Here is a 26,694-nt window from a genome sequence, read left to right on the forward strand (position 1 = left end):
TCTATAAGACCCCAGAGTCTGATCTTTTTGAGGGGTCAAGAGGATAACTGTTACTGTTGAAGGTAAACCCGGTAGGGGTCAGCAACCCTCTGGAGGATTCAAGCAGCCCACTCCTTATGACCCAGGGCTCTGAGAAGAGACCACACAATTACTTAAGTGCCACTGAGCACCGGACACTTAGAATAAAGAACAGAAGCTAAATTGGATGCTGCTGTGGCCGTCAATAATGGGGTCAAAGATGGAACCCAGAGGGGAAGAGCAGCGTTGGTGATGAGAGCATGACCTTTGGAGTAGGTGCATGAGCTGATAGACTCTCTCACCATCCAGAGGGAAATCAAGTTAGAGGCAGGGTCATCTGAGGAGTCAGCGACATAAACTGCAAAGTCACTGGTGATGAGTCAAGGAGAGGCGCACTGAGAGTGGGCCTGGAGCCAGAGAGAGAGACGGAAGGAAAGAGTTAATAGGCCATAGCAGCCTTCCGATTTGGGAGAATTAATGGACTGAAACACTTAGACAGTGGGCATTAAACAAACTCATCAAACCCCCTAACTCCAAATCATGCTGAGCTTTCACAGTGATTCAAATAAATAGCAAATAAAAACCTAAAAATATTGAAAACCTTTTTATGGAGATTACTCTGGAGACCCAGTTGGACTGCTTGAGTTCTCTCAAAAGATATTAGGGCTTTTTTAATGTCATGATTTTTAATAAGAAAGTGCTTTGGCAGAACTTCCCCCACCGAGTTTATCATTTTAGATCACTTTGGAAGTGGAAGGCTGATTTTTTAATAATTTACTAAACAGCTGAAGAATAGGGACAAGTACTTTTTATGAATGCAGCCATCAATGTTAGGCTGCTGCAAAGACAGGCCATGCTTTTCACTCATGGCATCTTCCCCTACTCTCCAGGCTTTGACTGTCCTCAGGTGACCATTGTGTCCTAAGCTCTCGAAAGGCCAGCTGGGCTTTGGGGGATGTTCTAATTCTCTGCGTCAAGAGATTCCTTGCAGGAAACCTAGAAGTCTGCGTGGTACCAAGTGGTTTGCCCAAAGAAATTCCCCACCTGGGAACACGCAATTCGTGCCTTCCACAAATAAGTTTTATTAAAAGAAAGAGAAAATCAAAAGAGAGACCCTTTGTTGGGGTCCAATGATGGGAACAAATGGGCTTTCCAGAAAGATTACATTTGTCAGCCAATACAGAATGGAATAATCTCTTTATTTGTCTTGTTTAAGGGAAGGCCATGGGACTTAATTGGAGGCCGCCCAGTATGTTTTTGTAATATTCACACGTGGGGCAGGACTGGGGCATCCGCAGCAGAAATGGAAAGCAAGGAAGGGGAAACTACTAGGGAACCAATGGTGTTCCACTGTATGTGACAAATTTTAGGAAAGGCAATGACAAATGCTAGTACAGGTCCAATTAGGGCAACCAGGAGAGCTGAGAATATTCATGTGAGGGTAGCTAAAGAAACTGATAATGTTTAAGGTGCGGAAGAGATGACCCAAGAAACATAGTCATTGTTTTAAGGCAGGGATCCTTAGGTGTATTAATTAATTTTTTCTTTTTCTTTTGAAAAATAATCTTGATAATTGTATTTCAATATAATAAGTTTTTTTAATCCTAGATGTTTCATTTTGTTCACATGAAACCTGATTTTGAGAAGGAGTACATAGGTTCCAGAAGACAATCAGAGAGATCGATGATCCACAAAAAGAGGAAGAATCTGAAGGACTGCCACATGGAAGAGGAGTCACCCTTGTCCTCCTGGGTCCCAGAAGGCAGAAACAAGTAGATTAGAAAGAGGCAGCTTCAGCCTAGATGTAAATAAACCTTTCTCTACAGGATTACTTCCCCCAAAGTGGGATGGATACCTTCTGGGATAGAGCTTTCTCTCTCACTGGAAGTCTTCCAATAGAACGTGGATGACCACTTGACTGAGAGAAAAGGAGAGGACCAAGGGAAAGGAGGTGCCTACTAAGTGCCAGGTACAGTGGCAAGCATTTTCCAAATTGCTTATTTGATCCTCACAACAACCCTGTGAAATTGATGCTATTATCTCCTTTTTATAATTGAAGAAACTGAGGCAAGCAGAAGTTAAAGCATTTACCCACAATCACATAGCCAGGAAATACCTGAGGCTGGATTTGAATTCACATTTTCCTGTCTCGAGAGTCAATGTCCTGTCCACTTTCCCACCTAGATGCCCTAAATAATGATTTTGGAAAGGAAGCCTCTGGTTACATTTGAGTTGTAGGAGATGCCCCTTGAACTAGTTCCCAGACCTGAGGTTCTGTCTCCCTCCTATGGCTGCTGTGAGGGAAGCTGTAGAGGGCAGGGATCTGGGGCTGAAAGGGATCCTGAACGTCTTGGGAAGGAACCTGAGAATATGTCACGAGACGATGAAGGAGCCCAGTCCTTATTTATAAATAAACCTGGTTGCTACAGAACTGAACTTTGATTGGAAATATTAAATATTAAAAGCTTAAATCCATACCTTCCCTACTGGATTGGCCTCAAAACTACCCATTTTGAATGTAAACACCCTGTGTTAGAACTAAGCACTTGATAGATTCAGATCTCATTTTCTCAGTTAATAAACTTACCCTTTCTGGGCATTCATCACCTTAGTTTTTCCTGTTGCCTCCAGATGGCTGAGAGTCTGTACAGAACCCTGCCTCTGCCAGAACTGTGGCATGAAGCAAAACTCCCATCCAAAGGCAAGAGTTGGATGGAATTGAGGGCAAGGTTTTTGGCTTTTTGAGAGGCAGTGTGATGTAGCAGAAAGAACATTGGGGGAGGAGAGAAGAGAGAGAGAGACAGAGAGAGAGAGAGAGAAGAGAGACAGAGAGACAGAGAGACAGAGAGAGAGAGAGAGAGGAGAGAGGGAGAGAGAGAGAGACAGAGAGACAGAGAGACAGAGAGAGAGAGAGATACAGAGAGAGAGAGAGACAGAGAGAGAGAGAGAGAGAGAGAGAGAGAGAGAGAGAGAGACAGAGAGACAGAGAGACAGACAGAGAGAGAGAGAGAGAGAGAGACAGAGGCAGAGACAGAGACAGAGACAGAGAGAGATAGAGACAGAGAGAGAGAGAGACAGACAGACAGACAGAGAGAGACAGAGAGACAGAGATACAGAGACATAGAAACAGAGACAGAGGAAGAAAGTCAGAGACAGAGACAGAGATAAAATAGAGCCAGAGATAGATAGAGAAACAGAGAGAGACAGAAATAGAAAGACATAGACAGAGAGAGAGAGGAAGGGAGAGGAAAGAAAAAGAAGGAAGGAAGGAGTGAGGAAGAGACTGAGACAGAAAAAGACAGGAACAGAGAGATAGGGAGAGACACAGGCAGTGAGATTTAAATCCCTCCACAAATCACTTGATTCTTCAAGTGTAAAACAGTTAACTATAGTTGTTCGCCTGCCTCATTGGATCTCTGTGAGGATTGGACAAGGTCATGTATGTATTCTACTTCATAATGTTATATAGAACATATTCTATAAAAGTGTGTTTTCATTATTTTAACTGAATTCACTCCAAATAGTTTACCTTTGTAAACATGGCTATGAGAAGCTCACAGGAAGGGGAATGGTCAGGCCCCATGGGCATATTGGAACAGGCCACTGAGACAGCCTGGGTCTTCAGGTCATAAAAGCTTCAGCATAGAGGGAAGGGCCTGGGAAAATCAAACACAGTGGATGAGTTTGTGGGGGTGGTTGTAGAACAACCCCTACAACCCTCCATGGGAAAGGCTGAGAAAGGTGGGCATTAGAACACAGAGAGGAAAAGCCAGGAGTCAGAGCTTTCCTGGTGTGGAGAGTGAGTAAATCTCCAAATGGGTGACATGAAACCCCTTTCTGAAGGTGGCGGTGGTGGGTGATGGTAACGTCCAACATGCAAGAAGAAGACATATAAATTGCAAGGCATACTGGGTTGGTACCAACTGTTTTTCAAAGGGATCAAGGTCAAAATTCTGAGTGATAAGAAGCTGCCTATTGGACTCATTCTGTCTTCCCAAAGTTCTTCCTTTCCTGGTGGCTGCTGGAATTGGTCTGCTCTTCAGTCTTTCCCTGATGATGTTCTGAACCACTGAAATACAGTCTGCTGTTTCCTACGTTTCTGGCCTTATATAAATCCCCTTCATACATGCTACATTCCAGCCATTTGGATATGATGTTCCCTAGGCTGACCTTCTATTTCCCACTTTCAAGGTTTTGCACAGGCTGTTTCTCATGCCTGGACTTCCCTCTCCCCTTCACTTTTGAGCACTTCTGTCTTCCTTCACAGCTCAGCACATTCTCCTGATTGCCGTGCTAGCATTCTCTTACTTATCCTTAAATCATGATCTATTTACTCATCTGTAGAGAGAGAGGAAAGACATGTATGGACTAGAGAGCTGTGCTTCCCAACATTGTTCCCAACATTGTGATGACACAATGACAATGTATTCAAGGCATTGTGCTGAATGTCAGAAGTCAGGAGTGTACGAGCCATGATAAACTGGCTGACCAAGAAAGCATTCATCCTCTCTGTCCCCACAGGCAAATCTCTAAACCTCCAAGTTGAAGAATAGGTGCTGATCTGCTTTGGCAGAAGAAGTTTCTGCAGTGGAAAATCCCAATACTCACAATATGACAAGTTTGGCCAAAAAGAAACAAAAACTTACCTTTACTTACAGTGTCCCAAAAGTCTTAGTGCATTTGGGGTTGGGACTATAATAGCTTAAAACTACATTAAGTAGTTTACCTGACAGCTCTATGGAGAAAGGAAGAATTTATGACTGAATAAGAGATAGAGAACTTTATAAAATGCAAAATGGATAATTTTGATTACATTAAATTTAAAAGGTTTTTGCACAAACAAAACCAATGCAACCAAGACTAGAAGGAAAACAGAAAGCTGGGAAACAATTTTTATCCCCCGTGTCTCTGATAAAGGCCTCATTTCTCAAATACATAGAGAACTGAGTCAAATTTATAAGAATACTAGTCATTCCCCATTTGGTCAAAGAATACGAACAGGCAGTTTTCAGATGAAGATCAGAAGAGAATGGAAGGCCATTCCCAGCTTGATGGCTAAAGGAAGTTATAGCCATTGGTCTGGGCAACCAACAAGGTTATCAGCCTGCTTCAGTGTATTCTATTCTTTCTGAGTGCTTGGTTCCAACCAAGCTTGGAGAAAGACACAAACTGAGGAGTTAAATCTGACTAACAGGGCATCCTTAAGAAGTGATCATTTTCTGTCGCTTAATGTTTCTCCAATACCACATAATTACCAGCTAATAAGGCAGTTGCATAAGAGCTGCTGAATTGATATTTATCATCTCACAGCCAAACAGAGGGCTCCTGTTACAATCACACCATCTTATCTCAGACAATGGGTAATATTTACTCCCACCTCAGCCTGCTTTAAATACTCTTCCATTTAACTCAATTAGCTAGGAATTTAGAAAGTCAGAATAGGTTAAGCCCCTTCTAATGGCAGACTTCTTTCCATCCTAACTAAAATTAATTGCAGCCTTGTTTTGCCAAAGTATGATAAATGTCATGCTAATTAAATAGTGTTAACCGCACCCACTATAATTATTTTAACACAGAAAAATATAACTATGCTATTAAGTGTGCTCCTTAGTGATGAGGGCTCACCAGCTATGCTGAAGACCATTCATTCAAATCTCTCACATGATTCGGAGGAAAACTTCATTTCCATGGACTTGGGAGGAAATGTTTCCCTATGGAAAGCGTAAGTTTTGTTTCCAGGTCACAGAGAAGGAGTGCATGGTTTAGTTGGTCCACAACCACCAAAAACAGTACTTAGGAAGATGTCTTCCCTTGAAGACCCTCCCAGACATTTGGTTGGACTAGTTTATTACCTTTCAAATCAGCCTCTCTCCCTCCAAAGGTGTGGATTCCTTATCATCAAAGCATCCCACAATTTTAGTTACATGATTGGTGGTCATGATGCATATAGCAGAAAGATTGCTGGGCTTGGACTCAGGAAAAGCTGGGTTCCAATCCTATGACACTCACTAGCAGTGTGACCCTGGTCAAGTCACATCCCCTTTCTGTTCCTCAATTCCACACTGGAAAATGGGGATGATTATGTCTCTATAACCTCCTTCACAGAGTTAGTTGTAAAGAAAGCACTTTGGAAACTTCAAAGCAGGGGAGCAATGGGAGTCATTATTTTTGGTCTACAACTTCAGACCATTAATGAAGGAAAGTCATTGGAGACTTCAAAGACATAAGTTGTAACTGACACTTTAAGGTTTGCAAAGTCTTCGTCTTATGTGATCTCCAGTTGCTATTATCATCACCATTATAGAGTTCAGGAAGTCTCTTGGTGTTCTAATCAGTCAGGCAGCTAATAAATATTTGTCAAACACCTACTATGTGCCAGGCACTGTGCGAAACTCTGTGGATTACAAAAAGAGGCAAAATAAACCCCCTGGTCTTCAGGAGATCATGATCTGATGCTCCAGCAGGCCTGCTGAGGCTAAGTTGGAGAGAAAGTGTCATCCTGAGTTGGGAGACCTAGCTCTCTCACCCAGAAATCCTGTATATCAATGAAATTCCTGGCCCAGTTCCTGTGACACTTCAAAGTATTCTGTAAATGCCCATTGTTTGAATTATTGGTACAACTCAAATTGTATTCACTTTCTTGGATGCCATGCCACATGACTAATTCATGTAATTGTCATTCTGGTCTTTCTTTGTTTGCTTGTTTTTCTTTTCTTTTTATTGTCTCCTCATGCCTCCCCCTTGTTATATCAATGCTGTTGATTCGTTGTTTTGGGTGGTTTGTTGTTGTTGTTAAGAATCTTTAGCAAGCTCATAGAATCATATAGATAGAGTGAAAGAACTCTGAGGTTATCTAGTCCAATTATCTCATTTTACATATAAAGAAACTGAGGCACAGAAAGGTTAAATAACCAAGCAAAAAGCCACACATATGCTAAATGGCAGAGTAGTCATTGAAACACAGATCCTCTGATATCAAAACCAATGTTCCATTTCCAAGCTGAAGTGCATCTGATTGGAGTTGCTTCATTGCTTCAGCCAGATGTATGTTTTTAAAATGGCGTTTCTGACTTTCAATGTGTTAAAGTTTCTTCTAAACATCAACTCCCTTGATGACTCTTCCAAAGTGCCCAACATGGTCTTCAAGGCCCTGGATGCCAGGCTTCAGCTACTTCTTCATCATCATCGGCTGCCCTCTGCTCCATTCACATAGCATCTTGACTATATAACCTTCTGGTGCTTGCTAAGCCCTGCCTCATTCATCATTTTCTCTGGTACAATCCTCAAAATAGTTTCTGAGGTGAGTGGTAAAGTTCATGGAATGCTCTAGACACTCTGACGGCCCTCTAAATATTTGTCAGTCAGTCACCAAGTGTTTATTATGTCCTTACTATATGCCAGGCACTATGCTACTCTCTGGCAACAAAAATATGAGCAGAAAGACAGCTCTGTCCCTCAGGGAGCTGACATTCTAATGGGGGAAGACAATAAATGCACTGAAGGAAGCTGTTTGTGGTTGGGGAGGTAGAAGGGAAAGGGAAGAAATACAGTTATGGCCTCTGTCCTTGAGGGGCTTCAATAGTTCGATAGTTGGAGATAATGTGGTCACAAAAATAGATGGATAAAAATACAAGTACTGTTCATGTCCTCATTGGCTGTTTCCTTATTTCTACAGCTACAGCATGTATTTCCTTGTATTTTTATCCATCTACAATCACAAACAGTAAGAATCTAACCTATTTGTAATCCTTGGGGAGAAGATTAAGCTTTGGTAAAGCTGGCTGTCTATCCATTTTGCAATTGATTAAAAATGTCCTACCCATTTTTGCTATTCCCATTCTGCTCTAGACATTTTAACACTTTATGCATCCTTCAAAGGGGAATTCCGTGTACTCCTTCAAATAGCCTGTTGCATCTATGCGGCACAGGGCACCACCCCTTTGAGGCTCAGATATCTGAAGCCAGAATGCTTCTTGATTTAGTTTCTTCAAAATTCTATCATCAGGAACAATCCTGTATCTTAGTTAGTTGCAGGCCAACGGGCCAATGGTCTTTGTTGTTTAGCTGGAGTAGATGCAGAATACTTTTTCAAGCCTGTTTTGAAAGGGTGTTATTTGGGGGGAAGGGAGACAACCCACCTGAGAAGGTAATTGCTCATTTAGGATTGTCATACAAAATCACTATGTATGAACAGATCCTTGGCATCACAAATCAGAAAAGCACCTTCTGGCCGCACCCGATGGGCCAATTGATTTTCTCGCCATGAATGTAGGAAACACTGGGCAGTCAACAAGCCCTAATAACACCCAGACTGCTTGATTAAAAACAGCATAATTGAATGAAGCCCACATGGCACTGCAAATGAGGTGAACATACAGATTTACACAAAAAAAAGAGATTAATGCCCCTTTCTTGGGCCCAATGCTCTATTATCTTCTGTAGCTGGCATCTCCCTGGGTGTATTTCAATGGTCCATGATAATAGCTGCCACTGGAATGAAAGCCACAGCATGGAGGGGTGCTGAATTACCCAGTCATGTTGACAGCTGACACATCTGCTGGGGCCAAATGTTCTGGATTTGATATTGACCATCCTACCTTTCACTGTGGGGTGCCTCCTCCCTCCTTTTGCAAATTGCTTCTGGGCCTCAAAATCACAGCGATTGCCAAACATAACACGTGCATCCAGCCCACACTTAAAATCTTCCAGCAGCTCAAGAGTAGCAACCTACAGTAGCCAAGAACAGGAAGAAGATCCCCATGCCACAGAGACAGCCTTGAGCTAGGGTTTAGGACATCTTGGATGCTGCTCCAACTCTTCCATTATGCTGTGGAGTGACTGGTCAAATTAGGTCCTGGGTCTGGGACTCAGTTTCCTCCCTTGTAAGTGGAGGTGGGGCAGAGATGAAGAGTTGTATGAGATGGTGTCTAAGGTGACTCCCATCTCTGACATTCCCAGTTTTGAGGTTCCCATTGTTCCCTATCTGTTTGACCCCAGGCAAGTTCCATGACTTTCTTATCTGCAAAATAGAGATGATAATCCCTGCCCTACCCATCTCAGAAGATTATGGTAAGTGTAGAGTGAAACACAGGATATTCAAAATACTATGCAGATATAAGTTGGTATAATTATATATCCCCAATGCTCAGATACAATCCATTTTGTTGGAATTTGTGAATCTGTATAAATTGGCTTACCATGTATTTCCCCCAAACCAGAAAAAAGACCAAGATATTTCTATTTAGGATTAACTGAAGAACCAAATTTCACCTGATGAAACAAAACAGCCTAGGAGACACTGACTCACAAATAGTCCTGCTTCATTTTAACAAGCAGAGCAAAAGGTAGTGTCTTCATTCTCTCTAAACTTCAGTCTTCTGAGAGACAATCACAAGTAAGAAGGAAATGAAGAAATAAGAAAATAGATTTAATTATCAGGGTTACTCCAGAGAGGTTCTTGTAAGGCCCTGCACTCTAGTCCAGGGATGCCCCAACAGAAATCCTTTCTAGAACATCCATAGGCTAGAGTAATCTAGTTTTTGCTTAAAAATGTTCCAGGATGGGAAAGTTCATCACAACATGAAGGTAAAATGTCTCAACCAAAGTCAGAGAGAATCAGTTGGAGTAGAGACAGAATTTGAGTCTAGTTCTTCTGACTCCATATCCAGTATTCCTCCCACTGTGCTGCTGCTGACTAGAGCATGAAAGTGAGTGCAATGAAATCTGAGTGGAAGAGTAATCTGATATTTTCTCCTAGAGAAAAGAGGGAGCCATTGATGGCTTTGGAGCATGAAGGTGACAAAGTCAGATAAGTGCTTTAGGAAGACTTCAAGAATGAAATTCGGAAGACACAAATGGGAAACAAGTATAGCAATGAGGAAAAATGGGCCTTATGGGAAGAGACCTGTGAAATCATAGGCAACTCACCAGCAACCATAGATTTGATTAAAGGACCATATGCAACACACTGAAGAAAATAAATCTAATACACTAGTATTAAATAAGCATATAGACCCCAGCTACTGGAATAAGGACTCACTGTTTGAAAAAATCCCCTGGGACAATTGGATAGCAATATGGAAGATTTAGCTCAACTCCTCACACACTATGCAAAGATAAACTCGAAATCAATGTGACCTAGTTATAAAGGTCACATCACAAACAAAGTAAAGAAACGTGGAAAAAATTACCAATTAGATCTATATATAGAAGATGGATTAGGGACAAAGAAGGGATATAGGTCACAGAAGACCAAGTGGATCATTCTGATTAGGTCATTTTTTTTCAAAAAAATGTTCAAATATAATAAATTTAATACTGAAAGGGAAATAATTGGTAAAAACTTTGCAGCAAATTTCTCTGTTAAACATCTCATATCCAAGATATATATGGAACTGATTCAAATTTAGAAGAAAAAAGAGCCATTCCTCCAAATGAAAAATACTCGAAGGATATGAACGACAGATATCAAGGGGAAAAACGACTGACTGTTGATAGCCAGATGCTTCCAAGTCACGATTAATTAGAAAAATGAAAATTAAATTAATGATGAGATCTCACCTCCCACCCGTTAGATTAGCAAGGATGACAAATGGGAAATGACAAGTGTTGGAAGGGCTATAGGACAACTGGAACATTGACACACTGCTGATATGAAGATACACTCATTCTGAAAAGTCATTTGGAATGATATAAACGGTGTTATTAAACAGTACCTGCCTTCTGGCCCAGTTATATCCAAAAAAGAGGGGAAAGTTCTTTATATGCAGCTCTTTTTGTGTGGCAAACTAAGGGACTGCCCATCATTTGAGGAATGGTTGTGATGGAAAACTACTGTGCTGTAAGGAATCAGGAAAGAGATGGATTCAGAGAGAAATAGGAAGATTTAAATGAAAGTGAAGTGAGCAGAGCCAAAAGAATGATTTATATTGTAACATCAGCATTATTGAAAAAAAGAATAATTTTCAGGATTTTTATAAATTGATAAAAAATGAAATTGCTATTTTCAGAATTCTAATAATCAGAACATTTCATACATTAACACCAACACTGTAAAAAACAAACCATTTTGAAAGAGGTAAGATTGATGATCAACAGAATGATCAAAAGAGTGACCATTTATTATCCCAGGGAACGAATGATGAAACTTGTTAGCCATGGCACAAAGGTAACAAACTTAGGATACAGAATGAGACATTCCATTTATCTATGTCTATATCTATCTATCTATCTATCTATCTGTCATCTCTATCATCTTTTTTATCAATCTATATGTCTACATAAATGATGTCCCTCTATATCTATATATAAACTAGATCTTAATATATGAAGCTATATTTATATTGGGGCAGCTGGGTGGTGCAGAGGATAGAGCACGGGACCTGGGGTCAGGAAGACCCAAGTTCAAATCTGGTTTCAGACACTTACTATCCATGTGGCTCTGTGCAAATCACTTAACCCTATAAGCCTCAGTTTCCTCATCTGTAAAATGAGCTGGAGAAGGAAATGGCAGACTACTCCAATATCTTTTTCCCATTTAAAAAATATTTTATTCTGAACTTAAGACATAAAACAAGCACTTCCTTAACATAGTAAAGTAGAAAAAAAGATGATTGTACATGAAACTGCAAATTTATTATGTGCAACTTGCTATTCCCCTTAAATATGTAATAAAGTTATGCAACTTTCTTTTTTTATTCCCTCCCCCCACCCTAGAGATGGCTACCATTAGACACAAATGTGTGTGTATATGAGTGTATATATATACACACATATACATATACATACATATGTGTGTGTATATATATATATGTATGTATGTAAAACCACTGGGTACATACTTCTATTTATCAGTTCTTTTGCTGGATGCAGGTGGCATCTTCCTCCATATGCCCTTTGTAGTTAATTTAGGTATTTATAATAGTCAAAATAACTTAGTTGGGGCAGCTAGGAGGCACAGTGAGTAGAGCACTGGCCCTGAAGTCAGGAGGATCTGAGTTCAAATCCAGCCTCAGACACTTGCCACACTTACCAGTTGTGTGACCTTGGGCAAGTCCCTTAACCCCAATTGCCCTGCCTTCCCCCTTGCAAAAACAAAACAAAGCAAAACACTAAAGTAAATTGATCCTTTGGGGCAGCTAGGTGGCACAGTGAGTAGAGCACCAGCTGCGGAGTCAGGAGGACCTGAGTTCAAATCTGACTTTAGACACTTGACACACTTACTAGCTGTATGACTTTGGGCAAGTCACTTAACCCCAATTGCCCTGCCCTCCCCCTCCCAAAAAAACAAACAAAAATAAAAATATAAAAAAAAATAACTCAGTCACTCAAAGTTGTTCTTAAAACAATATTGCTGTTATGGTATACAACAATCTCTTGATTGTCTTCATTTTGTTCTTCATTATTTCATGCAAGTCTAACTGTATTTTTCTAAGATTAGTGAGTCTATCATTTCTTATGGCACAGTATTATTCCGTCACCATCCTATATCACAACTTGTTCAGCCATCCCCCAAAGGATGGGCATCTCTGCAATTTCCAGTTCTTTGCCACCAAATGAGAACTGCTGTTGTTTTTTTCCTTTTTCTCTAATCATATTGGGAAGCAGACCTAATAGAGATATTGCTGGGTCATAGGGTATAGGTAAGGTTAATAACTCATTGGGCATAATTTTAGATTGCTCTCCAAAATAGATCACTTTACACTTCCCCTAACAGTGAATTTTTCCACATCTCCTCCAACATTTGCCACTTTTCCCATCAATCATGTTAGCCAGTATGATCAGCCTAAATGATATTTCAAGGTTGTTTGAATTTTCCTTTCTCTAATCAATAACATTTAGAGTGTTTTTTCATATGATCAAATCTGAAGAACACGGAACATATTATCTATCAGACTTGTAGATAGAGGAACCATTTATGAATAAATAAGAGATAGAGAACAGTGTGAGGTGTAAAATGAATCATTTCTATTCCATTAAAATAAAAAAAATGTTTTGTACAAATAAAACAAATGTAGCCAAGACCAGAAAGAAAGCAGAAAATTGGGGGAATAAAATCTTTTATAAATACTTTCTCAGATAAAGGTCTCATATCTCAAATATATAAAGAACTTTGTCAAATCTCTAAGAATATGAGTCATCCCTCAATTGATAAATGGTCAAAGGATATGAATAAGGACTCCAGTACCTTTGCTAAGAAAGCCCCAAATGGAGTCGCAAAGAGTCAGACATGACCGAAATGACTGAACAACAACCACATAGGTCAAAATGTCTAGAAATAAAGATTTAGACATATCAATCTATATAAAGTTATATCTGAGTAAATATGTAGATGGATTGATGAAGAGAAACCTAGATTATTTGTATATATGTGAGAAGCTATTGGGGGAATTTGTTTTGCTCTACTACACATATTTTTAAAGGAAGTTTGCTTTTATTTTCCCAACTGAGTGTCTAGTAAGTTAGAAAAGAAATAGATATTTTAATAGAGAGGTTGGGGGGTACTAGAGAAGAGAAATGTTGCATGCACGTTCAGACAAAGTCACTGTATTACTAATTTTACCTGCTTCATTTTGTTTTAAATAAAACTGTCTTAAAGTGAGAGTAATTTGTAAATCTTTGTAATGTAAGAACAAAACATATCAATAAAATAAGAGGAGAAAGAGAAAAGAAGTAAAACAGCAACAAGAACAAGAAGAAGAAAAAGAAGAACAAGAAGAAGAGGAGGAAGAGGAAGAAGAAGAAAAAGGAGTCAGAAGAAGAAAAGGAAGAGGAAGAACAAAATATGGCAGTGAGGGCAAGTAACACTGGATAACTATAAGGGTGTGATGTGGTTCTGTTCATATAGTGTCAGGGATATCAAAATTCTGAATGATCTGAGGTCGGCCATCAAAGCTCTGAATAGGCAAAAGGTGTTTTTTCCTATACATATTGGGAAAAAAACAAGATATTCACAAACAGAGAAGCTGATTGGTTGGGGTGAGTGGGAAGATAATGATGAACAACAATGAAAAAGCAGAGCTTCTCATTCCTTATTTTGCTTCTGTTTTCTCTGAAAACAAAATCATGACCTTTCCCCCAGACTTGCCAGAAGACAAGTGACCCATAGGGATTCACACTGTCAAAAAAAGAGATAACAAGGGAGACACTGGGTCCCTTTGTTGAACTAAACTCACCAGGCCAAGATTTGTAGCTCTTAAAACTACACCCTTGGATTCTAGAAGAAATGGCAGGTAGGATTTCTGGACCACTGTCAATGACAGGTGAAAGATTATGGAAGAGGAAGTGGTACTGCATAGTTAGAGAAGTATGAATTCTATCCTGATTTTCAAATTTTTTTTGAAGAACTATAATTAGTTAGTCAGTCACTCAACAGTCTTTTTTATGTATTTCCTACTTCCTTAGTACTGTGATAATTGGTAGGGATACAAAGAAAGGCAGAAACATAACCTCTCTCCTCAAGGACTTGTATTCTAATAGTAGAATCCAACGAGAATACTTGAGCTTGGCTTCCATTGCTGGGAAACTTCTATGAACAGTTAAAAAGATGGTCACAGAAAGGTTTCAGTAATTAACTAGAGTACAGATGACTTCATCAAGAATAAGTCATACCAGATTCACCTCATTTCCATTCTTCACATCACAAGCTTTCTGAAGGAATAGATGAAGGAAATTCAGTGGCTCCAGTTTACCCCGATTTCAGCCTCGCTTTTGATAAAGTCTCTCAAGCTGTTATTTTATAGAATATGAAGATAATGATACAATCAATGAATTCCATATTGATCATGTGGTCAGTCAAGTGTGGCTATAGGATGGTTTATTTTTTAAGTTTTAGCGGTACATTTTTTGATATTGTTAATTAATACAATTTTATATTCACAATAATATGCCTGGAAATGAATCTTATATTATAACAAAGAAAAACAGTTGAATATAAAATAACTCATTGAATATGCCACACTCTATACCCATAGTACCCCACTTCTCTACCAAGAAGCAAAATATATATGCCATCTGTAAGCCATATTGGTCAGTTCATTCATATGATCACATTTATTAAGAGAAGAAAGATGGCTTAGGTACCAATTAGAGAGATTGCCCTGACATCAGGAAAACCTAGTTTCCATTACTATTTCTCTTGCGTACTAAGTGCGTGACCATGAGCAAGTCATTCACGGCCTAAGTGACCAAAGCTACTGTTGAAAACTGTAAGTTAGAGAGGGTAGCTCTGGCTACAAACTCCTAGGACTGCGGGGTGAGAGCTGAATGCATCTTTACAGATCATCAAGTTCGATCTTCTCATTTTGGAGATGGAGAAAATGAGCTTCAAAGATGTTAAATGACTGGCCAATCATCATGAAAATAATGTAACAGAGACAGGACCATATCAAGAAAAAAATGCTTTGTATAGTGTTCTCCTGACTGTGTTCAATTTACTCTCCAAAGTTCATGCAAGTCAATTAGTAAAAAGCATTTAAGTATTTACTATGTGTCTGGATCTGTGGTAATTCTTCTAATGCTTCTCTGAATTCCTTATTCATTGTTTCTTATGATTCAATAGAATATAAATATGTTCTTATGCCATAATTTATTAGTCATTTCCCATATGCTGGACATTTATTCTGTTTCCTGTTTGGGCTACTATAAACAAAATTACCAGGCTCTTTTCATCATTCCTTTCCTTTAGCATCATTAGTTGAAGTGATTAATTTTCTTAGAAGCTCCCCTTTTAGCAGGTGAAGGTCACTTCCCTCCCCCATAATACCCTGTTTGCTTCATTGTACAGCCAGCACACCCATTAGGGCTGCTGGGATCCCTGCATCATCTCTGACAATTGGGTACCTATGGAAAGAAAGAACAGTGACATATTTTGACGGGTTCTCTGTTTTGCAAGGGCTTAATGATGACAGGCAAGTCAGTCTTATGGAGGAGGATGGGACAGTTTCTCAAACAGTCAGGGGACCCAGTACAGAGGATATGTGAACCAGGTTTAAGTGTACCTAAATGAGTAGGGAGCAGAGCTATTCCTCCAACCTGGGGAATTCTGCAGCAGCTCTGGCCCCACTGGTGAGTTATAGACATCATCCTGCTGAGATGACTACAAAGGGAGACTAAGAAATGGAGCTATTTGGAACCTCATTATATCTATTTTTACCCATCAAGTCACAAAGACTTCATCACTGTCGAGCTCCTTTCAGAAAATACGAGGCAAGGAATTCAGTTTCATTACATAGGAGTTTTGGGGGAAAACTGCATAATAGGGAGCAGCCCTTCTTTTGAGGTTATTTCTATCCCAAAGAGTCAGGGCTTTAACTAGGGGCTGAGACTCTCTGTCTCTCTCTGTCTCTCTGTCTCTCTCTGTCTCTCTCTCTCTCTCTCTCTCTCTCTCTCTCTCTCTATCTATCTCTCTCTTGCTTTCGCTCTCTCTCGCTCTCGCTCTCTCTCACTCTGTGTGTGTGTGTGTATGCATGTGCATGTATGTATGAGTGTGTGTGCATATGTGTCTCTGGGAGAGGCAGGGACATGGGGAATGTGTGGGAGGATACAAGAGAAAAGTAGAAATTGGGAGCTTTCAGTCCATTTCTGAGAAGAGCCCAGTGTATACCCCTGTCACCAAGAATTTGCTGACTAAATGCTTAGAAATGGACAAAAGAAAGCACTTGTCAGGGCAAAGTGAAGGACTGAGAGCTGGAGGGATTCTTTTGTTGTTATTATTAATTTATGGAATAAAACATGCATTTCTATAAAATAGTGTAATAAAAAATGATTGCATATGAGACCGCAAATTTGTTCTGTAAGATGATGGCCCTTAGGCTCAGAGTTGGTCAGACATTTGCCTGTGGTCACAAAAGTGGGAAAGGAAATAGCAGAGAGAGGATTGGAACCAAGGTCCTTTGGCTCCAAATCCAGTATGTTTGTTTGTTTTGTTGCATAACCTCTCACCATACAACACTACATTATTCTCTTCTCCAGTGAAAGAAAAAAAGTGGCATGTGAGAGATTTAAGGTCACACAACCATCAATGATGCAATAATTCAACAAAACAGAAATATATTATGTGCCAACTGAATGCAGGAAGACGTAACATCAACCATCATGGAGCTTCTTGCCTTCGGGAGAGGGAAGATCCTCCAGCACAGTGTCTTGCACATAATAAAGGGTTATTAAATGCTCGTTGAATGACTTCCATGCAGACACAACTATTGACTAAGAAAGAATGTGATTAGTTCTTCAGGGAAATGGTTACATTTTAGTCAGGCCTGAGAGCCAGCAGGTAGGAAAGAGCTTCAGAGATTCAGGGTCCATATTGGTGACTGAGGGACTCTGCCCCTCTCCCTGCTTTATGTAGCATCCAAAGGGGCCATTCTGTCCTTTTACCTGATTCACTGAGAATCCAAAGGGATCCACTGAGCTCTATGGTCTCCAAGAGGTATTAGAATTTGAGCTTTTGCCCTTAGGAGAAGGCAGATCACTATGCCCCGAGTCACAAAGCTAACATTTCTATTAGCTCTTCAGTTGGTGTCCTCATGGTCTTAATCATGAGACTCCTAATAACTTGGGCATTTTAGGATCTAACCTTCTGACTTGCCTCATCTACTGGAAGCAACTCGGTAGAGTGGATAGAAGACTGAGCTTTGGAGTTAGCATGGGTTCAGATCTTGAATCTGGAACATTCTGGTTGTGGTGACTCTGGCCAAATCACCAGCTGCCTAATCAATCTGCATCAATAAAGGCAGTTTCCACATTAGGAGTTTCTCTATACTGATAAAAATAACTCTAAGCCCAGTCAAATGGTAAGGGAATATTTGCTACTTCATTTGTGGTCCATGGACAGATTGGATCAGTAGGCATTTTAAACCCGAGTTAACTCTGTGGATCCTTTTGTAATGATGGAGGAGGTGGGGTGGGAGTGAGTAGTGAGCAGGTATCATTGCACTTTGGCCCTCTGCTAGGGATAAGCAGAATCCTGATACCCAGGCCCAAGGGCATGCAGGTGCCCCCATGTTTTCCTATTATCCCCTGCATTTATATAATCTGTTCTTTCCGGGGGATATTCAATAACCCACAAACACCTTCTTTAGGTGGGGAACGCTCCTGTTGATCTTTCCTTTTTCTCCCCTGTCATCCCTTTTGTCCCAGTGAGCAGCTCTTCAGCCCTAGTGTGGCCCATGCCATGGCTGGGCTTCATAAGGTAACAGCTGGAGCAAGTGCCAGGTCAAGGACAAGGGCTCCTTCCTCCAAATTCTCTGTCTCTCTTCTAAAATTTCTGTAGCTCTTTACAATTTTCAAAGGGCTTTACATATATGATCCCATTTTATCATTATAATGGTTTCATCTTCATTTTACAAATGTGGAAACTGAGGCCAAGAGAGGCTGAGTAACTTGCCCAGGCTCACATAGTGGGAAGGATTCAAGGTCAGGTTCCCGTGTCTCAAAGTCCCCTGCTCACCGTAGCCAGCACTCACTCCTATCTTTGTCTCTCGGGCACACTTTCCTCCTCTGGACATCAAGGCTCCATGGCTTCTAAAAACCCTCCTAACTCTGTCACTCTATGCAGCTTTCTCATCTCCCAAATGGGCCAATCTCAGTGATTCCCTGAACTCTGGCTCTATGCTTTTATAATAAATAAATTGCCCTGAGCCTCAGTTTCCCTATCTACAAAACAGTGATAATAATGGAAGCTTTGCCTGCTTCACAGGGATGCTAGAAGCTTGAATGAGATACTTACTGTACGCGAAAGGGCTACATAAATGTAAGTTATTATCATTCCTTTTTGACGCACTCTGGTAACTTCCAATGATGCAGCTACATTTTCTGGGGAAAGTGTGTCAGGCAGTTGACTGTTCTTTTTTTTGCCTAGAAACAAGCTAATTTAATACTGTCTTGGAATATTCCAAGAAGAGAAATTCAAATGATTTAAATAGTGCCCATTGCCAGGGAGATGGTTGCTGTTTGTTGATCTGTCAGAGGCTGCAGGCACAGGGCTCAGATGAAATTTCCGAGATAAGGTAACTGGAGGATTTCTGAGAACTGTTTGCTCTGTGATGGAAAATATGCCCAGGAAACAACTTTTTAGTAAGCTATTGAATTAGAGAAAGCTAAAATGGATGGGTCTTGTCCTAAGGAAAATCAAAAATATTCAGCTATTATCTATGTGGGCTTGTGTGGTTGGAAGCTCTGATCAGAAACTGTATTAAGGTTTTTTTTTTTAAACTTGGACTTTCAAATTCTAATCTCAGGTAAGGTCCCTCTGCAGTGTCACAGAATCTCTCTGAATTTGAAGGGAACTGGGTGGGGGTAGGGAGGCTGTTGGTATCTGTTTCAATATTTAGCTGGACAGAAAATGTAATAATAAGGAAGAATATTATACCAGCCTTAACATACACACTTGGGACAATAAAGTGGTCCACAGAAAATGGAAAATAGCTTCAGAAAAACTGCAATGATATGAATAATAAAGATACATTAAATAAGCAGAGGTCTCCAAACCACTTCCTGACAGTCTCTATGCTGTACCTTCTGTTTTCAAGCGATAGTACTCATTTCCCTCCCACTATAAACTTGGACTCTGTCCCTAGGTCTCCAGGTTCTGATAGGTGAGCTCTCACATTATTTTATGGGAAGCCAGCCCCCCAAGCTATTTCCTGGAGGTCTCCTCACTACTTTACTGCTCAAATCTCCCATATATCACCCCAGTTTCCAGTATCCATCTAAGTATTGTCTTCTACCATTACAATGTACTGCACTTGAGGGTCATGACTGCCTTGCTTGATTGTAATTGTATTCTGAGCATTTAGCACAGTGCCTGGCACACAGTAAGGGTTTAATGATGCTCCAGCTATAACTACGTATCTACCTACCTATCTATCTATCTATCACCTATGTATATATCTTCTATCTACCTAATCTAGCCCTTCATCAATTGATCGGTCTACTCTAACAGAAAATACTTTACTGCTGCATGGAGCTTCTGAAAATGCCTAAGCTCCAAGAATGGAACCCAAAGGCCTGCCACGGTTGACATCTACATAAACTAAGAAAAAGAAGCACCAAACAAATCAAGCAGAGATGTTTGATAAATTAATGGGATTATGATGGTAATCCATGACCAAATCATTACCACCAAAAGTAATAGAAATATCATCTTTAAGGACTTAGTGATAAATATAGCTCATGTAAGAAAATGGAAGAAACATCGCTGCAGACTATAAAAAAATTAGGGCATACTAAATGCCAAAAAACGTGACCCGGTAGCTAGAATGCAGCATAAGCAATCTTTGAATTTTCTCAGGCTGAGAATTCTCCCTACTATAAACATTTACCTAAAAATATCTTGAAGAACTCAAAAGAAGAACTGATACTGAAACTAGATTCTGTCACATGCTAAAATTTGACTGATACCCTCCCTTTAGCACCAGCATAGCATCAGTCCCTAAAACTTAAGAATGAAGTTTTTATTCTTATTATCATTAGATAGCATTCATATAGGGTTTTTAAAATATCATTTTCCCTAATCACACGTAAAAAACAATTTTTAACATTCCTTTAAAAAATTTCAATTGCAAATCCCCTGCCCCACCCCAGACAATAGCCGTTTGATATTGGTTATACTGAAGCAGAAGCTTAAATACTTTGGTCACATAATAAGATGGGACTCATTGAAAAAGACCCTGTTGTTGGAAGAGATTGAGGGCAAAAGGAGAAGAGGATGTCGGAAGATGAGATGGATAGTCAGTGTTGTGGAAACAATGAACATGAGCTTGGACAGACTTTGAGAGGTAGTGGAGGATAAGAGCACCTGGAGTGTTACGGTCCCTGGGGTCATGAAGAGTCAGACATGATTAAATGACTGAACAACGACATACATGTGTGCTCACCCAAAACGCATTTCCATGTTAGTCATGTTGTGAAAAAAATGGACCAAAAATCACACACACATACACACACACACACACAGAGAGAGAGAGAGAGAGAGAGAGAGAGAGAGAGAGAGAGAGAGAGAGAGAGAAATAGTACATTTTGATCTGCATTCAGACTCCATCAGTTCTTCCTGTGGAGGCAGAGTGCATTTTTCATCAGGAGTCCTTTGGAATTGTTTTGGATCATTCTATTACTCAGAATAGATAAGCCATTCGCACTTTATCTTTGTACAATATTACTGCTACTACGTGTGAGTTCTCATTCTACTCACTTCACTTTGCATCAGATCATATATGTCTTTCCAGCTTTTTCTGAAACCATCCTGCTCATCATTTATTACAGCACAATACAATTGTATTACAATCATATACCACAGTTTATTTAGCCATTCCTGAAGTAATGGGCATCCCCCCAATTTTGAATTCTTTGCCACAAAGAGCTGCTATAAATATTTATGTACAAAGAAGTCCTTTTCCTTTTTAAAAAAAAATCCCTTTGGGATACAGACCAAGTAATGCTATTGCAGGTCAAAAAGTTTACACAGATTTATAACCCTTTGGGCATAGTTCCAAGTTGCTCCTCAGAATGAATGGATCAGATCACAACTTCACCAACAGAGAAATAATGTCCCAATTTTTAAATATCCCCTCCAAGATTTATCCTTTATTTTTCTTTCACATTAGCCAATCTGAGTGGTGTTGTTTTAATTTGTATTTCTTTAATCAACAGTGATTGAGAACATTTTAGATGACTATAGGTAGTTTTGATTTCTTCATCTGAAAACTATCTGCCTTCTGTAATGGGCACATATATGTCAAGAAGGTCACCCTACCTGACATCCCTGACAGAACTTGCCAAGTTAAAGAGAGGAAGGACCACTCTATGGCTTCTGACCTGCCCATGATAGAGAGAAATAATAGAGTTAAAAGATAATGAAGATGGAGGTTTTCCCTGATTGCCATAAAAATGTACATTGAAGCCCTGGCAGCCAGGAAAAGAACTAGAGTGTTTTAAAGAGGGTCAAGGAATTGAGATGAAATAAGCTAATTAAATTACGCTGCATGTCCATATTAATACAGAGAAACACTTCTTTCTTTCTATCAGACAAGACCTGTAATTCCCAGGGTGGGGCTTATCTCTGTACTGGGATCTCTCCCACTGGATTAGCTTTGGAGCCTTTTCCTTTGTACATTTGCAAGAAATTCTGTGCAGGCCATGCAGCTGGGGTCTCTTATTCAGTGAGCCTCTCAGGTAGGGGAGGCCCTACTATTCTTCTGACTCTGGACACAGTGAAGCTACTTCTGCTGTGGTAGTCCTAGGAATTCCATTGGAACCAAAGGACCCCAGGGATAGGGAAGAGTTGGAGGCAATCTCTTTCATTCTCTCCAGCAGATCTGAGCCGATATGTCTCAGAAGGGAAGCCTTGAAGGATGATCAAGGGAGGGAAAGACCTTAAGAAGTAGAAGCTCCCTGAAGGCCTCAGGGTATTGGGTAAGATGCTAATCTCAAGGCTTCTAGTGAAATCTCTTTTGGGTAATCACATTTGCTTCTTCTACCATCTTGGCTTCTACCTGGACAAGGGGGGCTGCTTGGCTCCCTGCCCATCCAGTTGTCTTTCCCTTGATTCTTCAACAGTCCTCTCTGCCTAGGCCTGAAGCCTGCATGAGTATCCAAGGCCCTCAGTCACTATTTAAGGTCTTACAGAATTGCTTGGGTACTGAGGGTTCAGTGACTTTTCCAGGGTCACATTGCTAGTGTATATCATAGACACACTTGAACCCAAATTTTCTTAACTGTGAAGCTTGCCACTGTCCATTTTGTCTCATTACCTCTTGGCATAATGGCAATTAAAGCCAGCTGTTTCCCCCACAACCGTTCAGTGGGCCATTGGCAGTGCAAGTTGCATCATGTTCATTTAACAAAAAATGTGACTGAGGCTCAGGAACCAAATTAACCATAGTCATCAAGCTGCTAAGTCCATAGGAGGCAGCTCTCCCAAACCTGGCATCTCATGGAGTGTGATGGTCCTTCCTTTCCGCCGTGCTGGCCCTTCTAGTATGATTCCTATTATTTAGGCTTCCTCCTCACCACAGTCTCCACAGGTAAACCAAAGACAGAAACCACTACGTTGCTTTGGCTTGGGAACTTTGATTCCCCACCTAATGGAAGGCAGGGAGCATCCTGTGCCAGAAACAAGAGCTTGACCATCCCTGGAGCCACCAGCGTCTGACAGCTCAAGTTCATACCTCTTCTACTCCCCCACTTACATCAGTGTGCACCCCAGAGCCTAGGGGAGGCCCTGCCAACCTGTAGATATGACAGAGCTGCTGATGCTAAAATTACCTCCAAACAGGATGTGCATCTGGAGACATGCCTTCCTAAGACGTGCTCATCATGAGATCCAAATGTGGTGAGGGGGAGAGCAGTGATATCTTGTGACTTCCCGGTACTTTCAGGGAAGAGATGATTAAGGGGAAAGCTTGTGTGGGGGGATATTGCTGCACTGTTACGTTGACTTGCTACAGGCTTGCTCCTTATCCCACATCGAGCCAACTGGAGGGAAGCCTGGAAGCTGGATCTTCACCTTCAGAGTCTATTTGAAAACTAGGAAAAAGTGGAAAGAAGAAAGTAGAGTTATAGGCAGCACAGGTATGTTGCCTTGGATAAAGGCCAAATTCTTAAAGCAACAGATGGGCACCAACAGCTCCTCTGGAAATCTGTGAGCAGGTCTCCAAAACAGAGGAAGAACTGCTTCGTATTGAATTACAAAGAAAATTATTCATTTATAGTTGTTTGTTTCAAGACTTATTAAAAATTTAGACCCAGCTTCCTGGGTTCCCCAGGTCCTTCAATAGACATGGAGAGGATTTTGGACAACTGTCAGTGTTCACAAAGGATTAATTTCTGTGCTGCTGAGGGTGCAGCAGAGAGCAGGAAGATGATTAATGGGTTGGGAAATAAAACTTAGAAGTATTCAGAGTGGGAACAATTTAGTAGGGCCCCGAGGAATGTGGGCGAGAAAGGAGTGTTTTTTGGCACAATAGAGGTGATACCACAGACCCCAGCAAGGAATAAGGCCTCCTGCAGTAACTGGGGCAGTCAACAAATGCAAAAAAGGAAAAGAGATGGGATAATTTTCCAAGAAACTTGATCTTGCCATCACCCACTTACCCCACTTTCAAGTTCATGAACTCCACAGTTCCCTTAAACTAATCATCATCTTTTGTCATTAAAACTTCAATTCAGTGCCCTGTGATGTCAGACTGTTCTATTAGACAGTGACCTCCTTGAAAGCAGGGACTGTTGTTTATTTTTAATCTTTTTCTATCCCCAGAACTTCACATATGGCCTGGCACATAATAGGTGACTGACTGACGATGTTTTCATCCTCAATATGCACTGCATTCCTTACGTCCTTCCCCCTTAGTAATTTCTTAGATCAAGAACCCTGCCCTAGCTCTCCACCTTTCTGTATCTTCACCCCTTCATGAACCAAGTCAACTCCATAGAATTATGTACCCTATAATCTCTTAACCCCTTGTCTTATTTTCAATGAGGCCACTAAAACTTTAACCTTCAATGACTCTCATTGTTGGTCCCCTTTGCTTCTATTAATCTGCTATGGAACTGAACTTAAAGAAATCACAACATTTTGCTGATTGGTTTAGACATTTACACAACTTATTTCAAGAAATCACAAAAGGAAACTTCAGATCCCTTAGGGTCAGAGGGTGAAGTGGCAATAGAAAGAATCTGTTTCTTGAAAGAAACTCCCAAACAAAAACTACAAGAACACTATAGTCAAAACCTAGGGCTCCCAATTCGTAGAAACAAATGCTGCAAGGAGCCAGAAAGAACGAATTCAAGTGAAAAGGAGAATAGTCATGATCACACATGACTTAGCAGCCACCACTATAATAGAGTGGAGAGTTTGGAATACAATATTCCAGAAGGCAAAGGATATGTGCTTACAGCAAAAAATAAAATAAAAACTTACCTCCAAAAACCAAGTGTAACCCTACAGGGGGGATAAAGATAGTCAAGGAAATAAGGAACTTCTAACTACTCCTTGAAAAGATGAGAGCTGCATAGAAACTTTGGAATTCAAACACAGGAATTAAGAGAAGCATTAAATGGCAAGCATGATGAACTATCATAGGGTACTAAACAAGGATATACTGTTCACAATCTGGTAAGATAACGTATGTGTCCCCTCTGAATCCTATCATCTTCAGGTGTCGTAGAAAAACTCTAATTACACAGAGGACACAGAAGTGGTTCTATTACACTGATGATCTTAAAGAACTGAAAAGTAGGGGAAGATGAATATACTGGGAGAGGTAGACGAGACGGGATAATTAGGAAAATATTACTTCATTGAATTGGGTTGTGCAAGTAGAAATAAATACAAATAAGAAGGAAGGGTTAGAAAGAGCGTGAAATACTGCAAACTCCCTGCCATTTCAACTGGTCAAAGGAGTGAAGAATACACATATACAAATACCCACCACTGAAATACATTTCACTCAATAAGAAAACAGAAGAGAATGAGAAGAAGACAGAAGGGAGAATTAGAGGGAGGGCATATTAAGGGAGTTATCAGTCCTAAGCAAAACAAATTCTGAAGTTGAACAGCACATCTGTAGCTCTTTGCAGTGCAGAATTGGAAATTTCGGAGGATGTTCATCAGTTGCGGAATGTCTGAAAAAGTTGTGGTATACAAATGTCATGTAATACTCTTTTATTTTTATAAGTGACAAAAGGGACGGATTCAGAGAAATCTGAGGAGACTTGTATGAAATGATGCAGAGTGAAGTGAGCAGAACTAAGAGAAAAATTCACATAGAAGCAACAATATTGTAAAGATAAGTAAAATGACAAAATGTCAATTACAAAAAAAAAATCAAAAGACTTGAAAACTCTGATCATTGCAATAACTGGCTTGTATTCTAGAGGCTTAATAATGAAGCAGAGATGGGAAAGTGTAAGAGTACAGAATACTCTTTTTTACTCTTTTTTTGATTATTTATTTATTTAATATTTTTAGTTTTCAGCATTGATTTTCACAAGGGTTTGAGTTACAAATTTTCTCCCCATTTCTACCCTCCCTCACCACTCCAAGATGGCATATATTCTGATTGCCCAATTCCCTAGTCAGCCCTGCCTTCTGTCACCCCACTCCCCCCATCCCCCTTTCCTTTACTTTCTTGTAGGGCAAGATAGATGTCTATACCCCATTACCTATATATCTTATTTCTTAGTTGCATGCGAAAAGTTTTTTTTGAACATCTGTTTTTAAAACTTTGATCTCCAAATTCTCTCCCCTCCTCTCTCCCCACCCACCCTCCCTAAGAAGGTAAGCAATACTACATAGGCCACATACATATCATTATGTAAAACCCTTCCACAATACTCATGTTGTGAAAGACTAACAATATTTTGCTCCTTCCTATCCTATCCCCCTTCATTCAATTTTCTCCCTTGACCCCGTCCCTTTTCAAAAGTGTTTGTTTTTGTTTACCTCCTCCCCCTATCTGCCTTCCTTCTGTCATTCCCCTTTTTTAATAACCTTTCTCATTCTTTCCTGTGGAGTAAGATAACCAATTGAGTGTCTATGTTATTCCTTCCTCAGGTCAAATCTGATGAGAGAAAGATTCACTCATTTTCCCCTCACCTGCCCCCTCTTCCCTTCCTACAGAACTGCTTTTTCTTGCCACTTTTATGTGAGATAATTTACCCCATTCTATCTCTCCCATT

Source organism: Trichosurus vulpecula, chromosome 5 (assembly GCF_011100635.1).
Source record: "Trichosurus vulpecula isolate mTriVul1 chromosome 5, mTriVul1.pri, whole genome shotgun sequence".
Taxonomy (NCBI): Eukaryota; Metazoa; Chordata; class Mammalia; order Diprotodontia; family Phalangeridae; genus Trichosurus; species Trichosurus vulpecula.